At 44.2% G+C, this 9,657-nt stretch overlaps 1 long non-coding RNA gene across 1 annotated transcript; it reads right to left on the bottom strand.

The window, feature by feature from the left end:
• Positions 1–3,360: 3,360 nt before the first annotated feature.
• LOC125000897 lies at positions 3,361–9,052 on the bottom strand. Its single transcript, XR_007111410.1, has 3 exons — positions 8,854–9,052; positions 8,602–8,651; positions 3,361–3,477 (listed from the first exon to the last, which is right to left on the bottom strand). It is a non-coding gene; the product is annotated as an uncharacterized LOC125000897 (long non-coding RNA).
• Positions 9,053–9,657: the final 605 nt, after the last annotated feature.

Genomic DNA, 9,657 nt, shown 5'->3' with positions numbered 1-9,657 from the left:
TTGATCTCTAGCCCTGCAACACATTTAGCACAGAAAGGCTGTTGATACACGCGAAACTCGGTGTGACCTTTAAAAGAAAATATATCTACTATTTGCCGAAACGGTCTGAGGTTGGAGCCTTTACAGGAAACGGCTGCCACGTTTCTTCAATTACAGGTGCAGACGACAGCGGCGGAGAAGACAAGACGGAAATGATCCGACTCAAAAACGTACATTCAGCTCATCCGTTCTCTACTGTCTGCTGCACCGAGCAAAGGGCGTAAAGAAGACAGACTTCATTTCTCAAAGAAATCAGACGAGAACCATTCGACATGATGATCTAACGACGGTGACCCGTTAGCAACTCATCAAGCCGACGGTTGCTGGTGAGCGTTTATGGCCACAGTTAAGTCGGTGGGTCGCGCACCATTGCCACCAGCTGGACCCCACGACGGCGGCTTTTTAGCTTGTTGAATCGGCCGGAGAAATCTCCTTTATCGGCTTAGCGAAACCAGTGCATGAGAAAAACGTTGCATCTCTTTTGAACACTCAAATAAGCAAATATTTCCTGGCGTAAGGCCGCCGGAGAAAGTTTCGTTGGCGTGTCCTGCACCACTGTCAGCAACACATGAAAAAAACAAAACAAAACAATAGTTACCTTAATTGGACTTTAACTGGACAAGTTAATTGCATGTTAACACGTTACTTTGACTAAGACAGCCAGACAATATGCTTGGAAATCGATTTTCTCCAGCAGGTATACGTCTTAATCAGACTTTAACTGGACAACGTGTGTGTATGCTCCCCAACGACTGCGCAGAAGAAGAAGAAGGTAAACAAAGCTGGTAGAACCACCTGAGGGATAGTGCACATTATGCACAAGATTAAAAAAGCTGAACTATTATCCATCTAGTTGCTGTTAGAAAGGAGGCGGTATTAACCTGCTGACAAGACACGTATCGCCACCTAGCGTGGAGGAGGAGGACTGTTCCAGTTAGTTATTCAATTTTCTCCATTGCATGTACACTGGGACATTGAGAAAGTCGGATTCTGAGCATATTTTGGCGGTTCAAGGAGGCTAGCTCCGTATGACGGTTTGTAGCCCGCCCTAGCTTCCTAGCCAAAAACAGCTCTTCCAGTTTCCACTTCTGTAAGACGACTACAGATACTGCCATCTGCTGGCAATGAGTTATTTCCTTTCATACAGGTGAAAAACGTATGCACTTTTAGCTGTAGTCTTTGAGATGTGTTCAAGTTCAACCTTGTCATTAGCCTTCACTAGGCCTCGACCATGAAGCTTTATCACCAAAATATGTTCAAGTGCAACTTCGTGGTCCAGAAGTTTGGCGTGAGAGCACCTAAATAGACAGCTGATTAACGAAGACTCACTCCCGCAGGAACATCATTGCAGATTCGTGTTCATGCAGCTGGACGTTCACAAATGTCCGTCTGAACAAAACACGCACTTTGAAATCAGTTAACGGGAACTACATCACTGATAAGCAAAATTAATTGCCCTCTCACACTCCCGAGTTAATTGCCTTTGGCGTCCCATCCTACAGCTCAGCTTCTGCGTTTGCTTTTAAATTATTTATCCGTATAGCAAATTTCCATTGTTTGCGCTTTTAAGCTCTTGTGATTTTCTTCGCCGGCCTATTGCAAAGGTCTAAGGTGGGCAGCAGCGGGAATTTTTCTGTCATGAATAAACCATTTCATGGCGTCTGTCATAACCGCTATTAAGCAATTACTGTTTGAGTCAGCGTTGCTAATGTGCCCTTGAGTAGCGCCACGAGAAATATTTCTATATCTACCTCCAGAAGCGGCCGAGCCGAGACACGCTCCCGTATTACAACAAAACGGACCAAGTGACGGTGTGTTGTGAATTTTCCGCTCTTATTTACGGCCAAGGAGCTACTCCTCATTCCTCCCCTGTTCTACAACCTGCTGCATCAGGTTGGAGGTGGTCTATCTTTTATTAAAGATTTCTCCGGCAGGACCGTCTCCTCCACATACCCGATGAATCTGCGGCCGCTTTCTGAATTCGCGCAGCGTTTCGGTGACGCACGCTGAACAATAATAATAATAATAATGACAACAACAAAAAGGCACAATTTAGCTGTTTCTGTACAGGAGCTCAAGTAGAAAAAGATCCACAAGCTTAAAACATGTGCCCTTCGATGTGTATCATTTCAGCAATAAACCTCAAAGAAGATCTGCTGGTGTTTTTGTTTTGTTTTTTTAAAGTCAATGGTGTCAGTCTGTGTTTGTGAGCCAGTCTCTCCCTTCAAATATCACGAAAGCAGGACTAACAAAAACAGATAGAGAAGAAGCCACGCTCGGCTATCCGTCTCAATTTACTCCGCTGGCTTCTCTGTTCTCTCCTCAGCTCAGTGAATGGAGACAGACCATTTGCATTTTTTTTCCCTCCTCCAGCAAAGCTCAGCTCATCCCTTGTTTTCTCAATCTGCAAAACATTTGCAGGAAGCGACTTGCGCTACACGCGAGGACGGCGGCGGTCGCGGAGGTACGGCCAGACGAACGAAGGTGTTGAAATTAAGAATCTAAACTAGAAATGTGAGAAAACAGAGCTGCATCTACCCACAAACAAACACACACACACACAAAAAAAAAAAAAATAAACTTTCCACCTGCATCACTTATGCTCTGTTTGGGTGCGCCCCGCGGGGCTATACCGTCTGCGCGCTAATTCCCGCCGACGCTCCCCGAGTGTTGGTTAACGTGTTGCTATAGATTTCACGCTGTTACGCCAAATTTCCAGCAGCGGGGAGCAAACCCAGGAGCTTTCTCGAGAGATCTGAAGCTGAATGAAGACAAGCAAGAAAAAGAAAAAAAAAAAAAGACGTTGAACGAGCTGAGATGTTTGTTCCAACACGTTTTGGCCTATTACGTCTTTAAATGAGCCCATAGTGGATTAAGAACAAGGGTACCGAGGAAGTGAAACTCAATATGTATATTATATTAGACACATGTTCTCCTGCAGACACTGGAGAACCGAGCGCAGATCAACTTGACAAAGTAGTGTCAGTCGTGTGTTTACACATGAAAAAAACAAAAAAACAAAACAGTACTTACCTTAATTGGACTTTAACTGGACATGTAAACACGTTACTTTGACTAAGACGCCCAGATAATATGTTTGGAAATTGATTTTCTCCAGCACGTATACTCTTTAATCAGACTTTAACTGGACGTGTGTGTATATGCTCCGCAACAACAAGCGAAACACAGCAGCCCTGAGATTGAGATATCTGCATCTTGTCTGACAAAGTAGTTAAACTCGAGCATCCAGCCGCCGCCGCAGCCCACCGGCGCCCGTGTCTCTGAGTGATTAATGGTCGCCCGCCGCGCCTCGCACTCACCTGCGTTCAGCCCGCTTGATTGATGGGCCTGCGCGCCTGACAGATGGACAGATGTGACACGGCGGAGCGCCCAGGCAGAGAGCGACACCTCGGTCCCGCCACCATCAGCAGCCACTTCCTATTTAAAGAGGACAGAAGAGAGGAAGTTATGAGAGTAGTGTTTCTTTACTGCTGGTCAAAATAGCAAGCGCTTTAGCATTTGATGGAAATATCATTGAGAAAATGTGAAACAAAAGCGTCTGGTGGCCGGGTTTATGTGCCCTCTGGGGTCTTGTTTTTTTCCTATGAAGCTTTTGATAGGAGAGGCTTTGCCTCAGGGCTTCCCGGTGACTCCGCTGGATTCAGCGCTTGCTGTACAAGAGCAACATCCTAAGTTTGTAGCGCTGGACTCAAAAGCAGATTCGGGGGGAAGATGAGCCGTGATAAAAGAGACTTAACTTCAAACAGGCCTTAAGGAAGGAAGGCAGGCAGATGGGGGGGAGCAACCACGCAAAGAAATCCAGGAAATAGTCGGAAGGCGGCCGTGGTCTTAGATAGAAAGTGAGGTAAAACCAGGGAGGGGAAGGAAAGGGATGAAGAGCAGAAAGCCGCGGGAGAGGAGTGAGGCTTCGAGCCAGCCAGGAATCAGAGGGAAGCTCACTGCAGCTGAGGAGCAGGTAAGGAGGAAGGTTGAAAGGTCAGCTGAGGCCCACTAGTGGACAGGATGGGTAGTGTGTTAGGTTTGTTGTTGCAGAAGGCAAACAACTCCAGGAAGCTAGTTGCTGGTGGAGGTTCAAGGGTCTGGGTGGTCTTGTATGTACGCCCCAAAAGAAGGAGAACATACAAATACTGTTAGAGTACAGACGGAGATCTTTCATCAGCTGGGTTCACCCAATGATGGCAAGAACCAACCCTCACCTCTGGTCATTGACGTTGGGTAGCTAGGTCTTCTGGTGAGGTGAACGTTAACCAGGAATGACCAGCTAAGAGGAGACCCCAGGATGGACCGACAATTTGCCAGGGCTAAGACATATCTGGACCACCCTGGGTACACCTTAGGATTTCCTCATGAGGAGCTGGAAATCACTGCCAGGGAGGGTTCTGAAAATCTCAACATGAAACAAACCGAATACCCATCATGACATCAGCCAATCTTGCATTAATACGCTAATGGTACATGTAGTTTTGCTAAACTGGGGCTTTTTTTTTTTTTTTTTTAAAGCTCTGAGATCCAGCCCCAGGCAACAAAAGCAGAATCCTCACAAATGAATCATTTAAAGTGAAGCATGAGATTGTCTGGTTTAGTTTAGCGAAGCTTTCCTGATTACATCTAAAGCTGTGTCCGACGTGGACAGCTCTCTGAAGAACGCATCTGACTCAGCCTGAACAAAACCGAAACTGCACCTCCTTCGCAGTAGCCGCCCTTAAACGAATCCGGTGAAAAGCAGCGAACGCCCGCACAGACATGGAGCCCTCGCGTCTGTATTTCCGTCTATTTTTAAAGTCTTATTCGGTGGTTTGTGCCGCTGAACCTCGCCCTGCTGCGTTTTCGAGCTGAGGCATGGACGCAGCGAAGGGCTCTCTGCCGCTGAGGCGAAAGTGGTGGTTTGTGCAGGAGCGCAGGCAGAGTCATAAATCATATGTCTGCTAATGGCAGTTCCAAATGAGCCCTCTCATCAGACAAGACAAGAGCCTTGCTTTGTGTTCTACATCAGACTGCACTATAACATCTGTGCGCTCTCGAGCAGCGTGCACGAGATGTGTGTCGCCCTTGTATTCATTAGGAATTGTCTACCGAGCCCTAACAGTTCAATTTGGAGTAGATCTGAAGAGGGGCCTCTGATAAACAATCAAGAGCATGTTCTTCTTCTTGCCAGAAATTCTAATTTCAACAAAGAAAAAAAAAAAAAAAAAGGATCATATAGCCAACAAGAAATAAAACGGTTTAATGTGTTGCCCAGGTCAGCGCGAGGTTGAGGGCTGTAAGTGCTTTCATGCCAAAATTAGGTTAATCCAGCAGCTGATACAACGCCCCACTCTGAGAAATTAAAAGTCATAGTGTGCAGCTTGCAAGACCATGCATGACACAATTTGACGTCCAACCCCAGAAAAGGGTCAGTGTCTCTTTTCTGAGTGCCAAAAAAAAAAAACGTTGAATGTTAGGCTTTTGTTCCACTTGGCAAGCGTATAATGGAGTTTGAGAGGGGTACGCCGGTGCTGTATGGAGATAGGGGCTGAATGGAGGAGAATGTAATTACTATACCTGTCTAAGCAACAATGGCTAACCACCTCTGTCGCCCCTCACTCCACTCGAAGAAGCCGACAGCGAGTGCTGTTGGATTTGTTGGATCACAAAAGCCGCCCTTGTGCGCCTCCCAAATCAGTGTCTTACTCGCAGGCATGAAAAAAATAAAAAAGTGCTCTTTAAGGATGTGTCTATCTCCGTGTGGACTTTTCTAACGGGTTGGATATACAGAGTTCTGGGAGGGTTTGTGCTAAGTGCTAGGTAACCGTTAAAATTCCTTGTATATTTAGCACAAACGTCGACTTAGATGATTGAGTGGAGACTGTCTTTCCTGCTTTTTCAGCCATCTAGTGGCGAATGGTGGTATTGCAACCCAAATTAAACTGTATAAAGTTTACGTCAGTACGATCTTTCTATAACTGGAACACGAGCATACTTTTTGACGTCTCTAAAATGCATTATGGGAAAAAAGTGCCTTTGAAGAATGTATCTCCGTGTGGACTTCTCTAACAGTTTGTTATCTCTATAAGAGTTTCCGCTAGGTAAACATTTAATTTGCTTGTATATTTAGCACAAACGTCAACTTCATTGCATGTTTTATTTAGAATCTGCTGCACCTCAAATATTATGCAAATTAGTAAATTAGATGTTTATTGTTACTTTTTTGCATAATGCGTGTCAGCCATCTAGTGGCGGATGATGGTATTGCAACCTGAATTAAACTTTATCAAGTTTACGTCAGTACGTTCTTTCTATAATTGAAACATGAGCGTATTTTTGATGTCTCTAAAATGCATTATGGGATGCCTGGCCGTCTCAAGTCCACTTAGCATGGATTTCTTGATGCGATGAAACAGACGTGTCAAGAAAATATGAAGACTTTCAGACTGCACTTGGTCAGATAATGAGCAATTTCCACCAGCCTAGCTAATAATCACTAAAAGCTAATTAAACCGGTCAAAGACTTAAAAGGGAACTTTCAAAACAGTACAAAATACAAAATCAGAAGTCATATTTCATTACAAACGCCAAAGTAACTGAGGTTACACTTGTTTGTCATGTATTGTGTGACTGAAAAGCTATTCTTTGAAACACTTGGCTCTCTGCTAGAATTTGATATAAACTACAGTGGGTTTGATCAACAGCTGGCTGCACAGACTTTTTACCTTTGTCATCTGGTTCATTTTATGCTACGCCTCCTTAAACCCGAGTGAGCCGGGTCGTAACAGCGACTGAGAAGGGGGTGTTATGTGGTTTTTAAAGGCTGATCTGGGGCTCAGTCTGCACAGTCACTTCACTTGCAGCTCGGTTTTATCTGATATGTCAGCGTGCCCACCCCCTTTCTATCATTGCTTTTCTTGTGTACAGTGAGAGAGCAGCAGAGATGAAGGTGCTCCCCCTTCTGGCCATAGCTGGTTATGAATATATATATATATATTTATTTTGTGGTCGTAATTTAGTGTGAGATGAGATTATAGTCTTTATTAAAATATGGAATTTCATCATTAACTATCCCTTCTGTCTCTGCGTTGCACAAGATGCTCATCAGGTGTCACCCCCTCCCACGGCCGACCTCCAAACAGCCAATCGGCACTACGATTAAGTCACGTGTTAAAGTGGAGGGGTGGCGGGGTAGTGCGGGTGATGTAACTTCATGAAATATTAAGCAGGATCTTAATCTGTGCACGCTCTGCCATGTAAAAAAAAAGCGTTCTGACGAATAAAGGAATTTGCAATGGAAAATAAAATCTTATTGCTGCTTCAGTCAAAAGAAAAAAAAAAGGGGGCTCAGGAGCAGATGCTGCAGTTTGGCAGGTAAAAAAAAAACACTTGTCTTATAAACTCGGAAAGTCTTTGGCTTCAAAGTCCAAGTAGTAGCTCGGTGTTTTACAAGATTGTCAGCAATCACAGATGGTCCGAGTCCTATCTGCTCGCACATGTAGCCCAGTTCCTTCTCTTCTACATCTTAAGAGTTCTGCTCATTCTCTTAACGCATCCAATGGGGACTAATGTGTTTTATAAAAAGACACAGCAGCCGTTACATGGATCAAATAGGTGACATTTCAATAAGCCCTTATCATTGAGCCCTTCTCTGACTGCAGCTCTTCACCATAAAATCTTTTTTTTATTGCCGCTTTGACTCATTACAAGATTGATTTCTTAATGCAGCAGGTGAATTATGCTGCCGCGCGGCGAGGAGAATGATAAAGCACCCTTATCCCCGTGTACTTTATTTAAATACAGTTTTGACAAACCTCGTTTGGCTGAATTAAGCTGCAATTTAGAGTTTAATTTAGTTTTGGAAACCTGAGGAGCACGGTGGAGGCGGCCCTTGCTTCATTCTGCTGCCACCAGAATCAGAATTAAAGACAGACTCTGTTATGGCTGCTGATGAGATTTTTTATTATTATTTCTTTTAATAGAGGGTTTGTAAAAGGCAAGTTGTTGCTTATGTTGCTTAAAGTGACCGGTTCAAAGGGTAAATTAACAGCAGGAGAACAAGACACTGCAGCAATACAAGCTACGTTGTAAGGTGCAATACCACCAGCAGCCTCTAGGTGGTGGGCATTCATCAGTTTAACCCCAGACGAATATTAGAGAGTCTGACCAACTCAAATCATGGGCGCCAGGATTGTACAGTGTAACCCTATGTGGTGGATGTGATATAATAAAATAAATGCCTTATTTCCACCATTAACAGGCCTATAAATGTTATTACCAACATCTGTCACTTAAATATCCAAGTGTCTACTTACTTTAAATATCTTAAATGAGCCTGTAAAATGCTTCGTAGCCCAATCACCTCATTATAAAAACCCTGCTCACAGCGAAAAAAAATGAAATCATTTTGTCTGGATCCAAATGTAGAACGAGCATCACCTACGAGTCCTACTATCGGTTGCATGTTTTCCTATCAGGGACCTGTCAGGGCTGAGATTAGCAAGACATAGCGGTGCCTGTGGGAACATCTGTGGACGTCTGAAGAGTCGTTTTGAAGGCTGCAGATGCGCCACTCACCGTTACGTTTGTCGGTCGCCGCAGCCGGAGCGTCCCACGTCCTCATGCACCTGGAACGAAAACCTTTTCAGTGCCTCTCAACGTAGAAAAACACAATCCTCAATTTGGTTGATCGGGTTTATTATTTATTTCTAAAAAAAAAAAAAGGAAGTGCTTGCCTTGAACAAAACTTTAAAAGAACTTAATGAACTTTTCAAATCCAAACTTGCACCAAAGTGCTGACTTTTTATTTGACAGGGAAGTTTCACACACCTTCTGGCTGCCATCTGCACGTAGCTGCGGCGCTATCGGCTTGTTAGCATCCTCGCAGAAGCTGGCGAGGACACGGACTCGAGTCTGGTCCCCTGTTTTGAGAGACAAGAGCCTGTTTACCCACTGGGCCACAACAGAGTCCTTCTTCTTCTTTTTTTCTTTTTTTTTCTTTTTTTTTATGCAGTTCTGGCAGCTTGAAAAAGTGTCAAGCAAGAACACATTTCTTTTCATACTCCGGCCTTCCTCATCTTTTCGGTGACAGCTGCTGAGTTGGCACATGTGCATCATGCTCTTAAGCATAATCTTAGCCACGACAGCAGCGCTGACGGTGCACAGACACAGAGGACGCCCGGTGGATCTTTGTGACTCTTTGTGATCGGCGGAAAAAAAAAAAAGAAAGATATCAAGTGGAAGGACCAAAGCAAAAGCAATTTTCAGGAGCTGAGGGGAATATATTGAGGTCAAGTGAACTTCATTCTTTCCCACATTCCCTTTACATGAAGTCTGGTCTCTAACACATTCATTATGTGTGAACAGCAGACCCGTAACAGCTCCACCATCGGCCTGAATACTGATTTCCCGAGCCCCCGTGATGGATCCATGCATTAGTAATGTTACATGTAGTAGTCTTACCGGGGGGTACTGTCAAAATAAAAATCATGTTTCCGTTCCCTCGAATAAATAAATCAGTGCGAAGCCTGACTTTACAATTGACTGTGATTTCAAGCTCAATATTTCAACTTTAAAAGGCAGGAATAAACAAATGTGATCATCAAGTCACAGGAGAAAAAAACTGCTTTAAAA

This window comes from Mugil cephalus, chromosome 23, assembly GCF_022458985.1.
Source record: "Mugil cephalus isolate CIBA_MC_2020 chromosome 23, CIBA_Mcephalus_1.1, whole genome shotgun sequence".
Taxonomy (NCBI): domain Eukaryota; kingdom Metazoa; phylum Chordata; class Actinopteri; order Mugiliformes; family Mugilidae; genus Mugil; species Mugil cephalus.
The sequence above is the reverse complement of the archived record's forward strand: the minus strand, read 5'-3'. Positions and strand labels throughout refer to the sequence as shown.